Here is a 17,605-nt window from a genome sequence, read left to right as displayed (position 1 = left end):
TTATCCCTGGAAGTGAGCAACACAGAACTGGAGCTACTCTTTGGGATCTACTGAACACTTCCTAATGACTCAGATTTGCCACTGACAGAGACAGGATGCTCGGCTCGATGCACTTTTAGTTTAACCCTGCATGGTAGATCTTATTTTCTTATGTTTTGTATTACTTCAATGTGCCTGACAGTGGAGAAATTTTGTTTTCTGGTTATTATAGTAATACCAGAATTTGAATATTACTTTACAATATAAAACTATGATGTTCAATTATATATTTTGAGAGGATTGTTCTTGAGGGCAGGGGGATGAAAGTCATGATTGGTTCTAATACCAAACGTTTGGTGGGGACTCTGTAGGTACAAGCCCTGAGTTTATGTAGCTAGCATTGATTCTGGGAGGACTTAGTGGTGTGGTCAAGAGAGATGTGGGAAAGGAAGAGGGTTTGAGAGAGCCTGCTGGGACAGGGAAGGGACTCTGAACTTGACAGAAAGAAATAAAGCCAACCTACCAAGGGAAACGGAGGTTAAAGAGTGAACTGCAGCAGAGAAAAATGCAGCTATATAACATGAGCTGCCAGGCCAGGAAATGCAGAATGAGATTGAAAAGTTTGCCATATCCCTTACTGTGAAGGTGCTTAAATGACCATTGATTAGAGGAGTCACAAGCTCAGGTAGAAGATTTGCATGTCACTGCCCTGGACTACTGTTGGTAACTTGCAGTGAAATATCACTTTAAATCAAAGGATAGCAAAATCCAAAATTACAGAGCTATGACTGGAAAATTCCTACATTTGAGAATTCTGAATGAGAGAGGGATTTATGAGAGAAATATACTGAAAAAACAGTCCTAGGAAGCAAACAGCTTCTCACCCTGAATAACAAGGGAGACAAACCCCTGGGTACTCAGTTCTCAGACAACAGAAGCAAAAGGCCAGGCAGGATGGAAGGGTATGCACACATTCTCTTTCCATGGTCCTGCCTGGGTCTTGACCTTTAGGCTGAGAGAAGGTGACCCATCCAGGCTGGGTAACAGTGAATGACTGGCTGAGCTTTGCTAAGCTAAAATCACCAAAAGCTGAGACTGCGGAGGGCCTGAATCACTGAATACCATGAGCCTAGTGGAGCTGTAAACCCAAGCCAGGGAAAACCCTCCTAACAAGGGAGAAGAACTGAAGGTAAGCGGCAGATCCAGAGGTGGAGCGATCCTCCAGAAGGAAGGGAACCCCAACAGCAGATCAAACGGTCCCCCAGAAGGAAAGGCATCCCAGTAGTAGATCAGGAGGTGAACCTGGGCCCCCCTTGAGCAAGGGGACTCCAGAGGCAGAGAGAGGGGTCCTCCAGGAGGGTGTGGACCCCAGCAGAGGAATGAGTAGTCCCCCAGGAGGAAGGGGACCCCAGAAGCAGATCAGAAAGGGACCCTGAGTCCCCCCTTGAGCAAGAGGATACCAGCGGAAGATTGAGCAGTTCCCCCAGGAGGATGTGGACCCCAGCAGTAGATAGAGTTGTTCTAAAGGAGGGTGTGAACCACAGCAGCAGGTTCAAAGGTACAGTTGGGTTCCCTAGGAGTGCATGGACCCCAGCAGCATTCCAGGAAGCAGAGTCATGTCCCCCAAGAGGGTGTCGACCCCAGCAACAGACTGGGAGGTGGAGTCAGGTCCCTGGGAGGGCATAGACCCCAGGATTGGCTCAGACCTTTCAGTGGAGTGGAAGAGCATTGAGGAGATGGCAACGGTTTAGATACAATGGACCCCCCAGGCCAACACTGCTGACCAGCCCAGTTGCATTTTTTCACATAGGTGAGACTTGGGAAGTAAAGGGGAGCATAATAATAATATTTGATTAAGCAGAAACTCAAAAGGACCCTTCTGTTCTATATGGTGGTATAGTGTGGGGCCAACAACCCCAAATTGTCAAATATTAAATGTTCTTGCTACCTTGTAAAAATGTATATGGTTGTGTGGCCTGAGACTACTAACCATGAGTAGATAAGTGTGCTGTTTGACATCCTATTGGCTATGTACATAGTCATGTAGAAATGTATATACTTATATAGTCTAATAAACCCACATATATTTGTACATGATGCCAGCCTTGTTCACAGTCCCATTTATTTTCCTGGGGTGAAGGGAGGGAAATCCCAACCACTAACACCTTCTTCCCCAGGTGGAGGCACCAGATGCCAAGAATGCAAGGAGCAATGGAGTTTGCTCTACGGGGGCTCCCACCAGGTCAGTCCCAGACCCAGAAATGCCCATGAGGCAAGCAGTCAAGGGGGTGTTACATAGACTACTTGTTACACTCGCCACCCATGGCAGCCCCGCAGTACGGCCCTCTTACCTCTTTGCACAATCTTCAGGATCCAGTTCCTCGTCGCTGGCGGTGGTGGGCCCAACAGTCTCGACCTCGGACTTCCACTGGCTCCTCTGGTCCTGCTCCACTTCCCGGGACCTCCAGCCAGGATGCCTCCATCCGTCAGGCCTCTCCGTGGGGATCACGGAGAGATGCCGCTGGCAGCACCACGCCCCTCCCGAGGTACGTGCACCAGTGAAACTTTAAAGGGCCCGCGGTGGGAATTTGGCCATGGACCTGGATGTTGACATCAGTTCCCTCAACATATGAAAGCTCAGGAAGTGCTTCTCAGAATTGCCATTGCAACAGGTCACCTTAGTCTCCTGTTTCGGTTTCCGAGTTCTAGTTGCCTTGCACTTGTCTTGTTCCTGTGATTCCTGGTTCCTGTTCTTTGTGTTCGTCTCGTCTGTCTATTGGATCGACTACCTGGTTCTGACCTCTGCTACGCCTGATCTCACCTGCCTTCTCCAAGCCTGACTTCTCCTATGTCTGACCACACCTGTGCCTTGACCATTGCTACGAACAACTTTGCCTCAGACTTTCTTGAGTCCAGAGTTCCATGTTGTTTGCTATACCTCCCAAGTGCCGCCAGCTTCCATTCAACCTTGACAGTGACACCTCTGTCCCTATCCTCAAGATGCAGACTATTTAGGTTTCAGCCTTCCTTTGCTCAGGCACCTTCAGTTCCATCTTGTCCCTTGGTGCTTGAGTTCCTGTTCCACATCCCGTCCAGGATAGGACCACGCCACCTGCTGGCTGCTGTCTCTGGGGTGAACCATCTCCTACCTATACTCAACCTTGAGGCCCGCCAAAATCCTGCCGGCCCTGGCACCCAAAGGTTCAACTGGAGGGGAGCGTGGGCTGGTATAGGTGAAGCTCCAGTGGCCTGCAGCTTCAGCCCACTCCGCCTGCTGATGGTGGGGACCCATAAGCCCTCGCCTACGGGTTGTGTCAACCCCACCTCAGCCCTTGGATCCACCTCCTACGCAACACTACTGGGGATTAAGGGGGTTGTGCTCCCTCAGTGCCCCTCCTCCATCAGTCTGTCTCTCTTGCATCATGGGGAGAAGGAGCATTGAGAGAGGGAGAGAGAGCCTGAGTGACTGGGGGCATGGGTGGTTGGTTTGTGGATAAATATATAACTAGTATGGTCATATTTGTATGCCTAGTGCCTACCCAAGTTAACCTCAGGCTCTGCCAAAATATTAATTCTGGCTATTCCACTGGCCCAGATGGTACAGTGATTCCCTTTCTGGTGTGCAGCTGTGCAATGTACTGTCAGATGCTGGATGGAATAAAGGTCTGGGTATTCAAAAGTCAAATTTACTGATTTCTTTATCAAGGAATAATGTCCAGATGAAATAGAAGGTTGTACAGATGAATATACTTTTGCTCTAAGTGTATGTGCTGGTAACTCAGGTTCCTGGAGATTCCTAACTCTTTTTGAGTGAGAGCTTTGTGGTCCCCTGCTCTGGAGGGCTCCTAATCTGCAGAAGGGTCCCTGTAAAGATTTTCAGAGTCCTACCTGAGTTCCAGCTGTCCTCACACATTACCCAGCCTGGGCCTGTCTCCCAGGGGGGGGGGGAGATCCTGTGGAGGGTCTTCTCTGATGCCCTTCTGTTTCTTTGAATTCTTTAGTTAAACCTCTCTGAAGGAAAGGCTTTGCCATTAGGAGTCAGGCTCCCTACCCAATCTCCAATTTGAGAGAAGGGGTGGCAAAAAGACCTCCTCTAAACCAAAACAGAATACTTTTCTAACTTTCTAAAACCTTTTGGGATGTCACGATCACTGCAGCTCTTCTCTGTCTCCAGAAGGATACTGGCAAGTCTTCAGTGATCAGGCCTCCACATTCGGGGAATGGCCATCTCCAGGAGTGTAACCCAGCTGTAACACAGCTTAGTAACCTTCAAAATAGTCAAAAATCCTAACAAAGTCTCTTTCTACAACTGGAGGAATACCCAACCTTGTAGGGCGTACAAAGGAAGGAGTATCCCCAAAATATACTAGCGAGTCTGAAGGCCTCACTAGGAAAAGAACCCTCTCAAAACAGAGTTCGTTTGTCCTCAAAAGCTGAACTCAAAAGCCACATTGAATCTAGCCCTAGCCCTTAATTATAAGCAGGGTCCACTCACTCAGCTGCCTCTAGAGGAGGAGCTGTAAAATGGTATCCCCTCTAGCTGGTGGTTATCTATAGGGACTAGGTGACACCTAGTGGTCAACCTATAGGGGTGCCATATTTAACCGTGTGGCGGGGGCTTGCTCTGAGCCCCCTGCCAGTCACTGTGCCCCTCATGCTTTTATTTTTTTGCCTTCCCCTGTGGCCTTCCCGTGTGGCGGCACTGCTGTGACCCAATCCTTTTAAGGTCGCAACAGATATGTTGTCACTGCCAGGCCCACTGATCTGGCTGAAGCCTAATTTCAGCAGCGGGAGCTTCCCAGGGCTCCCAGTCACAGCAGCTGTGGCAGGAGTCTTCTTTACTACTGTGGCTGCTAAGAGCTACAGCAGCGGCACAACAAACTCTACTCTTTCCAGCTCCTCTCCAAAGTTGTGGAAGGCAGAAAAAAGGCCCCCCGCTGCAGCTGGTGACTGCCTTCTCCTCTCAAAGTGCCATGAGAGGCAGGAAACAGCCCTCTCGCAGCTTCAGATAAAAAAATATTTTTTTTTTCTTCCTGTCCACAAATGCACAAAAATCAAGCCTTTTCCAATGGAAAGGAAACTGTAGAAGTAGGGATCATGATATAAAACTCCAAATAATATTTTGAGATTCCACACTATGAACATTGGACATTCCACACTATGAACATTGGATAGAGTGGGTATAAATGAGTTCTAAATAAAAATCAATCAATCAATAAATAAAAGAAGCTCCAAAGGAGTAGACTCGGGAATTATGCTAGGAAAATGTTATGAAAAGGGTGGTGGATGCCTGGAATGACCTCCTGGAAGAGGTGGTGAAGACAAGAACAGTAATGGAATTCAAAAAGGGAGTGGGGTAAACACAGAACTTCCTTAGTGGCTAGAAGATGGACATAAAGAATCAGGGTAACCCATGGTAAGATTTGGTGAAACATTTCTGCATATGGGTAACCTGTAGGGAGTGGCAGGCACAACCATCCAGTGCTTAGGGCAGCTAACTGGCTCCAGATTTTCAGGACAGGTTGATCCAGTCCTGAAAATCTGCATGCAGAGACTTGTGGTCTTGCTTTTTTCTTAGGGAATGTATTAGGGAAATGAGAACAAGTCCCTGCATGCAATGGGGTAAAACCAGGACTGGATCAACCTGTCCTGAAAATCTGGAGCAGGTTGGCAACCCTACTAGTGGTGCATTCAAGGGATCAATCTGGGTGGTGAAAGCTGTTAATGTAGTTGCGTTTAGAAAAGGTTTGTGCAAGTTCCTGGAGGAAAAGTCCAAAAACCATTATTAAGGTGGAGTTGCAGAAATCTACTGCTTATCCCTGGGAAAAGCAGCATGGAATCTATTTAACCTTTGGGATCTTGCCAAGTACCTGAGGATTTTGCCAAGAACCTGAGACCTGGATTAGCCAATGTTGGAAACTGAATACTGGGCTTGAAGGACCTTTGGCCTGACGCACTATGACAATCTTATGGTCTTATGTTCTTACAGTTAACATTTGTTGTAGCTATCTGGCTGCTCACTTCAATGAAGTTTGATCAAGTCCACTCATAATGGCAGTATGGCAGGGGCAGTCCGCTCTTGTGCTTCTGTGGCCGGGATCATCTGCTTTTACGTTTTGGATGCAGCCTCCTACATTAAGGGTAACCTTGCTGGGCAGACTGGATGGACCATTTTGGTCTTTATCTGCTGTGATTTACTATGTTATCATATTATTGTGTCATATTATGTATTTTGTTATATTTGTAGGGTATTGTATTGTGTGGCTTTGATTTGTGATCATGGAATGTCTTTGGCCACTGTTACCCACTGTGAGGATTATTTTAGTGCCTGCTTGATAAGGTGAGGAGGGGGAGTTGTCGTTGAGTTGTATATGCTCATCTACCCAAAGTGGAAGACTTTTAACCTTCAGATTGGATGAGCCAATTTGGTTGCTATCTGCAGTCATCCACTATATTACTGTTACAATATTCAGTGGTGATGTTTCGTTACAGGACTATGCAGTTGTTCAGAATCCTCTAGAGAGAGAAAAGGGAGGTAGATGGTTAAGAAGAAAGTATGTGAGGAGTATTATCCCATTGCAAACTGTTAGCACAATCACTCCAGTAAGGAATGACCTCAAAATACAAACACTGGCATGCAAAACAAGAAGATTGCCCTGCATGTATACAGCATGTATAGGGCACCGTGAGGAAAAACCTTTCAATAGGGGAGCAACACGATTCTTTACATAAAAGAGCAGCATAATAATCCAGAAGACAATTCTTACTTACCTTCCATTCTAAGGAACATAACACCTGGCTAGTTAACATGGAAAAATCCTTTAGCAAATGGATTCCGAAGTAAAGTTTCACTGGCCTGTTCTAGTTTATGCAGGAAGAATCCTGGTGTGGAGTCAATTAATTCCAGGCATCCGTATCTGAAACTATTGCCATATTATTGGATGCAAAAATAATTATAAAATGCTCAATTTTAATGACAAGAAATTTTTTTTTTGTGGCGGTCATTAATCACAAGATACACATCGAAGTAGAAAATAAATGTAGCTTAAGTGGAATCCTAGGCAGCTTCTTCTTGTAATTCTGTTTTTTTTTGGTATAGATTATTTTTATGAGAGTTTTCTTTTCGTTTTTTGTCTTATTCTGAGCTCCAGTATGGGCTGTCTGCCGAGCTCACTTCAGCCCTTTCTCTGGTTCACAACCTAAGGAGCAAAGCCCTGCTGACAGCGATGAGCAGAAGATGCAAGGTCAGTCAGGCTAGGGCTGTCCCCTGACTGGCTGGGTCTAGTTCTGCTTCTGTCAATGGACTTGCAGTCCTGACTTTCCTAGAGAAATTGGAAGTACAAGTTGTTAGATGCAATGGGGTAGAACCAACACTAGACCAGCCTGCCGGCTCTTGATTTGGGTCAGGTAGAAACCCTGGCTCAGTGCTATGGAAACTCTCAAGTTTTTGGAAGGAGCAGGCCATATGAGAAGCGAAGGCCTCTGGCTGCTTTTTGCTTCTGAAATACTCTATACTGATTCCTTGTTTCAAAAGGCAGAAAAGCTGAAATCTCTTTTGTAAAAAATAGAAGAATACATGCTGCAGCCATATTACCTCCCTGTAAAGAACTATTTTTATTAAATATGCATATATTTATGGACAGTGTGTTGTCAAGAGCTTTTTCTCTGTTTATAAGTGGGTTGTATTATATTAGCAAAACTTCCAGCATAATTCAACACATTCTCTGATAACTAGAGAAATAATTAGCATAACCATAAAGAGACCCAGTTGCTTAGACACAGCCAAAGAACTAGTATATATATATATACAAAGAGAGACAACATATATAGATCAATAGATAAACAGAGGGATAGATGGTTAGGGCTCATGCACAACTGCTAAAATAAAGCAGAAGACTTTAGCTGATAACTATTATTAATGGTAAATGTTTGAAAAAAGTATTGCAGATGTACCTGTCAAAACGTGTTGTCATATGCAATTAGTGCACTAGATGGATTTCGTTCATGTGATGAGCTTTCATATGTGCATGTTTTCCCTCCACTTGTGAAAGAAATATAAGCAAGAGCTAATGCTCTGTACCATGTATAAAAACTGTAGCTGTTATATGCTAACTGCCTGACAATATGTTGTGTTTGTGGCATTGTGTGGACTCTTAGTTGCAGTGGAGATGACTCCTCCCACGGGGAGGGGCCCCGTGGGGAACCACAGCGATAGGCTAAATGCAGAGAGCGGACACTTGTAGGTGGAAAGCTTTATTGCACTGCTGTAGATAGATGATATGAAACAGGAAGGAAAGGCAATGGAGTCCGGCAAGGTGCCAATACGTTCTGACAGTCTCAGAATTAGAAGTCTCACCCAGATGTTCAAAGTAGATAGGAACCCGCAGTGTGGGTTAAGCCGAGACTGGTGGGTGGAGTTGGAGAACCGGATCATAGAGGTACTCACTGGAGCATAGTGCAAGCGTCTTCCTGGCAATGAAGATGGTGGGACCACAGGTCCGTGGTGCAGGATACACTGCACTGGTAGGCCCTCGAGGAGCGAGTACCTGATAGGACAGGAGATCCTGAAATAAAGAGAGAGACCCTCGAGGAACGGTTGTCAAGTTAGTAGAAACCCCGAAGGGTAGTTGGAAGCGAGAGGCCCCCGAGGAGCGGGTGCCTAGAGCTTCGTTAGGAGCGAGATTCCTGGAGGGTAGCAAGGCGTCTAAGCGAGAAGCTTAGAGCAGTCAGAGTAGCTAAACCGAAGACCTTGCTAACTTAAAGTAGGTAGCGTAGCGTAGGCTTAAATACCCGGAGGTATTGACGTCATGTGATGGGGACGCCCCCGAGGTTTCCACCATGATGTGTACATAGTTGTAGGCAATGTGCACACGTGTGCCATAGGAGGTCACGGGAAGGAGCATGGCGGACTGGGACGCCCATGCTGAATTGGAGACGCCGAGGGTTTCGCCACTCGGCATCGGAGGCAGCCATCTTGCCTAAGGAGGAGGAAAAGGGTAGAAAAGAGATAAGGCAGAGTAGTCGCAGCCATCTGCGACCGACGGATGCAACACAATAATTCTGCATACGATTTAAAAAAATAATCTCTTTTAATTAAAACAAAAAAAAAATCCTTTGGTATTATCCAAGTACAATCTCTAATCAAAATAAATCTGGGGTGAGTATAGTCCAGAGGATCTTCCCTGTAGACAGCAGGATGCAATAAGTGGCTTCTTGAGGTCTCTTCTGGACCTGTTTTTTATTTAATTCTATGATTCTATTTATGTTTAAACGTTTTTTATTGGTTTTTGAAATAACAAAAAATACAACATCACTGAGGAGGGCGAGATCCTTAGCCCTCCCCAGAAAAACCCACTAACAAACTTTAGGTGCCAAAATTTCTCCCCCCCCCCTCCATACCAATCCCACACCCCCCTCCCCAACCCCACAGGATAGAAGTCAGTGAGTTACGTTATATCATATTACGGGATGTCATCCACGTACTGCACTTTGGAAAAGCAAACAGGTTAATCGTTTATGACGAGGCTATGAGCATGAGATGAGAGTGATTGAACATAGGTTGCCACACTGTAAGAAACCTCTGTCTGCTCTGAGGGGATGTACGTGATTCCAGACCTTCCATAGTCATCTTGGCATGCAAGCTGTTTCTCCAGGCCCAAAAGGACAGAGCGTCTGGTGATCTCCAAACTGAAAGAATCACCTTTTTCTCCACCAGACAAGTCTTACGAAGGAGCAGGCATGAGCCAGGATCTCAAATCTTAATCGGTGATATACAGCCAAATAACAGCCATAAGGGAGTAACTGGGAAGGCAGCGTCTAGCAAATTGGCCACATAAGCTGCCACATGACGCCAAAAGCGCTGTATAGAAGCACATGTCCAAAAAACGTGGGACAGGGTACCCGTGACGAGGCCACATCGGGTACAGCTCGCTGAGGAAGCTATGTTTAAGTGAAATGCCGCTTGCAGGGATATGTAGGCCCGATTGAGAAATTTAAATTGGAGTTCCCTGAAATACATATTGCTCGAGATCCTGGCTATCCGCTGAAAGCACACCCATATAATGGATTGAGTAACCACAAAGTCTCCATCTCCGTTCCAGCGGACTTCTAATATCGAACACATGTCCACCTCAGAACTACGGCATATTTTTTTATAATAAACCGACAAAGATGGGGCCACCGCTTTCTCAAAACAAAACATCTGATCCAGGGCATGAAATACCAAGGGACTCCTAGTGTCCTCAGATCGCACCTGTATATTATGTCCTATCTGCAAATAAGGGAAAGTGTGTGTGGCCCCAAACCGTAAATTGTCAAGAAGTCTGGGAAGGGAAGGAGCATTCCCTCCTTTGTTAGCAAGTGTCCCAGAAGAGTAATGCCCCTGGACTCCTGGACTCCCATACCCTAAAACTAGAGGACTGAGATCCCGGGCTAAAATCTGCATTCCCCACTTCCGGGAGAAAATAAGCACACAAGACCGGGATCTTCAACAATTTGGACAGCTGCTTCCATGTCTGCCGTAGTGGACGTATCAACACAGTGTGAGTGAGAAAAGTTGAAAGGTGAGTCGAGTTAGCCTGTACTACATATGTCTGAGCCACCGGAGCCATTACAGCAGTATCCGCGTATAGCGGGGTATAAACAGGCTTGTCCCTCAGCCAGTCCCTAAGAATCCGTAAATTGCAAGCCAAATTGTACACAGCCAAGTCTGGAACTCCTAGACCTCCCCTGCCCCATCTGGCTTTCAACCAAGAAAGTGAAAGTTGTGGTTTCCCTCCCCTCCAAAGAAAACGCCGCAGGGCACCCTCTAGCTTTTTGAGATCCTCTCTCTTTAAGATGATGGGTATATTTTGGAGGAGGTAGAGCCACTTTGGCAAAATGTTTATTTTAAATAAATTGACGCGACCACTCAGGGAAAGAGGGAGATTACTGTAGTTGTCCAAACTGTCGATTGTCATTTGCAACTGTCTGGGAATGTTGGCTTGATATACATGTTCTGGATCCAACGGGAGACTTACCCCTAAATAACAAAGATGGTCTGTAGCCCACTGTAATGGAAAGGAATTGGTCCACGTCATTGGCAGGGTGGGAGGGTATGCCAGTGCAGAAGATTTAGACTCATTTAATCTAAGCCCAGAAAATATACCAAAGTCTCAGATCAAACGCAGTAATAAAGGCAAGGATGTCTGAGGTTCTGTAATAAAGACCAACAGGTTGTCCGCAAACGCTACACTCTTAAAAATGCGTGAGCCAAATCGGACTCCACGAATTTCACGACTTTGAGCCACTTCAAGGGGCTCCGACAGCATGCCATTCACAAGGATGATTGCCTTGGGATCCTTGTAGAGAAGCCTCAGGGCCTGTATGAAAAAAATGTCAAACCCCATTCTGTGTAAGACATCAAATAGATAACACCATTCTACCCTATCAAACGCCTTTTCGACATCAAAACTTATGGTTAAGTGTGGAGTATCCATTTGATGGCACATTGTCATGGCCATCAATACTCATCTAATGTTAGCAAGCACATAGCGCTGACGAACAAAACCCACTTGACTGTCCCCATCTAGAGAAGGTATGATGTTAGCCAGTCTATCTGCCAATATTTTGGCCAGCAATTTGATGTCTGAATTTAATAACGATATTGGGCGATATGACTCAGGTAGAAGGGGATCTTTACCCGCCTTTGGTATGAGAGTAATTAGGGCCAAATTATCATGTGCAGGAAAGGAACCCTGAGTGATTATTTCCGTGAATCCTGCTGCCAAAGGGCCTGCTATCTGATCAATGAACTCCGCAGTCTAGCCATCTGGTCCTGGGGCTTTGAAAGGCTTAGCTTGGCGAATAACCAAGCGGACTTCACTTTCCATGATAGGTTGATTAAGTCTCTCCTTCTGATCTCTGCTTAGACACGGAAGAGGTAATGATGAACAGAACCTCTCATAAACCTCTCACTCCCACCCTCCAAGGAATATAAGACTGAATAAAAATCTCGAAATCCCTTTAAAATAGAGGGAGTGTCTCGAGTCACTGTATTATTTGAGGTTCGCAATGCAGGTATGTACCTATGTGCTCGGGCAGATCGGATCAAGTTGGACATCATCTGCCCAGTTTTATTTGTGTATTGATAAAGACGAAATTGGTAATAGATGAAACTTTTTTTAGCTCGCTGGTGAAGAAGAGAATTTAAAGCTGCCTGTAAGGAGCGATACCTATCGCAATTCTGGGTAGTCGCATCAGTAGCCAAACTTGCCTGGGCCTTTCGCAACTGTGTGTTCAACGTCAGGATCCATTTATTAAGAACTTTCTTCTATGGGACACATAGGAAATAATATCACTCCTTAGTACCACTTTTGCTGTGTACCAAAACAGGGCTGATTGGGAGGTATGAGATTCATCGAAAGCAGCATAGTCCACCCATTTGGACTGTATGTAGTCACGAAATTGCGTATCATTAGCCAAAAAATAAGGGTAACACCAAAGTTTAACTCCGGGTTGACAGCCGGAAAACTGAAAATCTACCCAGATGGGGGCATGATCCAAGATTACGATATTATCAATTCCCGCGTCCTGAACAAGATGGAATGCGTGACTGCTTACAAGGAAATAGTCTAATTGCGAGAAGGATTCGTGCACTCAGGAGATGTGTGTAAAGTCACGCTCTGTTGGGTGCAAAACCCTCCATGTGTCCAACAAATGTAGCGAATCCTCCAATAGCTGCGGGCCCCGTTCCATATCCTGCTCCCAGCGACGGGGTGGAGAGGCATCTAGCATTACGTCCCGAACGGTATGAAAGTCTCCCCCTATAACTAGTATATCTGTTAAATATGGGATCAAATGAGAGTAAAGTCCTCTGAAGAAGCTAGGACTGTATGTGTTAGGGGCATACACATTGCATAACATGACAGTTTGGCCATAGAGTTCAGTAACCAAGATAAGATATCGGCCTTGGGGATCTACAATTTCTTTGTTAATTTTGAGAGGAAGCTGCTTATGGATCAAAATAGCGACACCCGCCGACTTCAAGGAAGCAGAAGCACACCTGACCTCACCACCCAGTCGCACTTTAAGTTAGCATGCTCAGTTGCAGACAGATGTGTCTCCTGCAAGTAGGCCACCTGTGTCTGTTTTTTCTTCAACAAGGAAAGATTTTAGAGCGCTTAATAGGGGAATGTATCCCACAAACATTCCAAGAGACCATATGGATGCGATTACTCATAGTCTAATCCAAAAGAGAGAGAGAATAACAGCTTGGTATCCAGGATTTCCTGGTGAGAGCCCTCCCAGCTAAGGCTCCCGTCACGTACCCCTTTCCCATGAAAACCAGAAATGAAAACATGAAATAAGCAGTACAACATCCACACTCACCCACAAAGATACATCACCAACCACCCCCACCCACCCCTCTATCCTACCCCCGCTTCCTCCTTTCCCCTTCCATCACCTTCCTTCCCCCTCCCTCTCTTCTCCTCCTTCCTCCACTGCTCTTCCCACCTCCCGCCCCCACCCCACTCTGATTTCCCCCCTCTTGACTTCGCCACATCTAAACTCTCAATACCTCCACAAGGGAAGTGCGAGGCTCACGTAAAGATGTGCCCGGAGCCCCGCCTCATTTCCCACCTCAAATAAGCCAATTGAGAGCCAACCCTTAATTTTGAAAACAATCCCCTCTCTGAAGGTGAATTTACATCTAACCATAATTTTAAACATCTTCCCTCCCACTGAATCAAAAGCAGAAATTCAAAGAATCATAGTAACAATCTGAAAAGAAATATTGAAGTTACAAGTCTGTAATCAGTCCTCGGATCCAGAGAACCCCGGGGACATGGAGAAGCCCGATTGTTTCACGAGGAATAATCCCATCTGCCAATGATGTACTCAGTGGGACTCCCTCTTCTCCATGTGTTCCTCGGTCACCACACTCAGGAAAAGCAGGACTGTCCTCGATTGAGCGCTGGTAGCTCTGGCCCAACCAACATGAGATTGCTAGCAAGTCTAACCAAGAGTTAGGAAACCCCCAGAGCGATAATGAACTGGTCTGAAAGCCACAAACTGAAGACTCTAGCCAACAGCCATGGCAAGATATATAATGTAAAACAAATGGCTTGTCTGCCCACCATAGCGGTGATCTCCAAGCGAGAGAGAAAGAAAATAAAAAGCATCCAGGGCCACAATGGGTCTTGACTGGCCGGGTTTTAACTTAGCTGCCTTGAGTCCAGGTATTCACCCCTCATGTAGCGAGGGAGGCCATGAAAACCTTGGCACGTTCAGCTGAATCAAATGTATGGATCCACGCCGCATGCCAAATCCTCAGGCGAGCTGGATACTGTAAAGCAAATTTGATGCCATGGCTATGTAGGGAGGAGCAGAGCGCTGAGAAGCCCCCCGCACTTCAGACACGGACGCTGACAAGTCCTGAAAAATCCTAATGGAGTGAGATTGGTATAACAGGTCAGACTTCGCACGGGACGTCCGCCAAATCTCCGCCTTATTTGCCGAGTTTAAGATTATTGCGATGACGAGCTATGGCCGACCTGAGGCCAGGGCTTTCGCGCCAAGCCAATGGGCCCACTCCACCACCAGCTTCCCCTGTAGATGTGGCAGGTTTAGTGCATCTGGGAGCCAGGATTTCAAGAGCGTGCATAACGATAGCTCTTCAATGCTCGTGGGGAACCCCAGAAACAATAGGTTGTCGCGCCGCACCCGATTTTCTAAGTCGTCAACTTTAGTTTGCAGATCCTGTAAAGTTTTATCATAGGCCACCATCTTGGATGCAGCCACAGTCCCAGCATCTTCGAGTTCCGAGATCCGTGATTCAGCAGCGTGTAAATGCGGGGGCAGTGCAGCTAGAGTGTCTCTAAACTTCCCCAGCTGATCCGTGAGAACCGCCCACTTTTCATCTAATGCCTCCCATATTGCCTCTTTAATGTCAGCCAGCATAAGCGATACTGAGGGGGAGGGGGACTCACTCTCTGCAGCGGCCACCATCTTTAAGCCGGGAGCCCTCGTTTTATTTTTGTCTCTCCTGCTGGTCTTAGTAGTCATCAGGAGGGATGCTTTGCTCCGGAATATGACAGGGGACATAAGTCCTGTCTCCCAGCGAAATCCTGTGACAAAATGCAGCTCTTAATGCGGTAGGATGGTACATGATTGGTGAGGCGGGTCCGGAGTTGTGAAGAAACACGTATTCCCAGGTACCACATCAGGTGACCTCTCATCTATGATTCTATTTTAAAAAGGGGATGGGAAGCCTTTACTTCTAGGAAGTTTGAGCATTGGGTCGGTAACTTTCAAAGGGGCATATGGGCGCACATTGACGCATGTGTGTCAGTGCACATACGTTATAAAATAGCCGTGGCACATGTTTGTGTGCTTCTAATTTTGCAAGTAGGTGCACTCAACTGCCCAAATCAGGCCCGGCGTCACTGGGTGTGCATACTGTTAAGCACCACACCATTTTTTTATGATGCTTATGGCCAGGGAGACAAGAATACTTAGATTTTGGTAGAAAGCATAATTTCTTATTGAACAATATAAGTATTCTTGGGAGATGCTGATGCCATGCCTCTGACAAACTGACTACCAGCATCTCATTGTATACAGGAAGTGATCCTTCTTTTATAGATAACATACAATATTGTGGAAAATTCTAGTGTGCATGATTGCCTTAGAGAATAATTTACATTGGTTGTCATGTCAACAACATGATAAGATCAGCCCTAGCTACCCCTGAGTATTTCTCCAAGGTGGGACCCATTTACCATCATTCTTTGGATAGTCTTTTGTTCTGTTAGAATCTTGCTGGTCAGGTTAATTAACACATCTTTGGCTGCGTTTATAGAAACCCCTGAGAAAGATTGCCTCTGTAGTGTCCGTATAGCCTGAAGTTCCCGCTGTTGGTTTCTGCTTTCTGCAACCCTATGATTAGTCATCACTGTATTGAGTCAGCTTGACTGCTTGTACAGATATCCTGGGAATTCTGCAAGTCATGCTCAGCAAGTCATGCTCACCAATTTCGGAGCAGCCTCGGAGGGAACGGAGGCAGGCTGTGCAGCTCAGCGCACGCAGGCTGCCGATTTTGCGCAGCCTTGCGCGTGCTGACCCCGGATTTTAAAAGATACGCCCAATCCACGATGATCTCAGGATGTCTGGAATTCAAAAGATCCCAGGTATGGAGAGCCAGAAATTTTAAATCCTTATTAGTTTTAATTATTGGATGTAATTTGATGTTTCTGCTCTTTTGAAATATTTAATTTTTTTGGGGGGGAGGAATAGAACATTTTTTAAATATTAGATTTTTTTATTCATCAGATGTTTTGAAATATTTTATTGGTGTTTGGGCAATTTTGGATATTCTATTCATTAACTGGTCTGAAATATTTATTATTTTTATAAAAATGATTTTACTATTATGAGTGATGTTTTATATTTCTTGATTTTATTATTTAATGTTTTATGAAGAATGGTAATGTTCCTGTTTTTCCATTGTTGCTTTGCATGTAGAGGCTGGCTTGTTGTGGGTTCCAGTTCAGTTCTTCTCAGCATGTTTCTGTTTATACTTTCTGATCTCTTCCTTCTGCATTTGGTGATGTTCTGTCTGTGTTCTGCATATGTGATGGAGGTGAGGGGGTGGGGCATGTCAGTTTTAAAAATAATCAGGGTAATTTTTCAAATCATGTTGGGTCCTTATCACAGGCGTTAGGGCCCTAATGCCCGTGATAATCCCATAAGCTCATGATAAGTTACGCATTGCAAGATGCATATGCAAAGTGTTTTCCAAATGGGAGGAATTTGGGTGGAGTAAATTAAAATGGGGGGGGGGGGGGGGGGGGGGTTTCTTAGTGTTGCATAATACATGTTTTAACACCAGAAATAACTGCACCTTTTTTCCTGGTGTTATGGGGGAGAGAGAGAGAGAGAGACTCTAGGGAGGCATACATATTAGTCAACTTTTTATTCCACTGTAGGATGGACAACTAATAACTTGGGGTGAGGTTTTGTTGGTAGCCAGGGTTTTGGGGGGCACTTTTAAATGCACAGTCAGAGATACGATAGCACAGTACACATCACTGAAGATTTGATGTGATTTGGAATGATGGAAGGTACACAAAGATGAGATTTGTACAATATATTCTTGACCTAGCTTGATGCATTCTCTACCTAGCTGCTATCAATCCTGTATGCATCAGTTTAACCACTGATACAGCAAATAAGATCATCCGAACGGTGCTTACTTATTGAGTTATTATAGTGGGTATTACGGTGTAATTTATATGGTCTTCATCAAATTTATTACCTCTGACAACAATGCAAACGTTCTGAATGCTAAGTGATTTTTTTTAAAGCAAAAAAATGTAATTAATTCTCTCAACCTTGTCTAAAAAATGCTTAGTGGTCAGTTCTGCCACTGATCTTTATTTAAGGATATGTAAATCTGGCATTTGGGGCAGCAATTAAAAAGGAAGTGATTGTAACTTTCTTCTCGGTTAATGTCTTTTCTTCCCTTCTCTTTGAAATGATACTAGGTTTAGAGCTTAAAATGCTTTTCATTTTTTTTCTCTGTTTTTAAAAAAAAAATAAAAATATTTAAGCGGCTTTGTTAGTGTTCTCTGGGGAAATAAGGCAG

The sequence above is a fragment of the Rhinatrema bivittatum genome, chromosome 3 (assembly GCF_901001135.1).
Source record: "Rhinatrema bivittatum chromosome 3, aRhiBiv1.1, whole genome shotgun sequence".
Lineage (NCBI taxonomy): Eukaryota > Metazoa > Chordata > Amphibia > Gymnophiona > Rhinatrematidae > Rhinatrema > Rhinatrema bivittatum.
Note: the sequence above shows the minus strand (reverse complement) of the source record.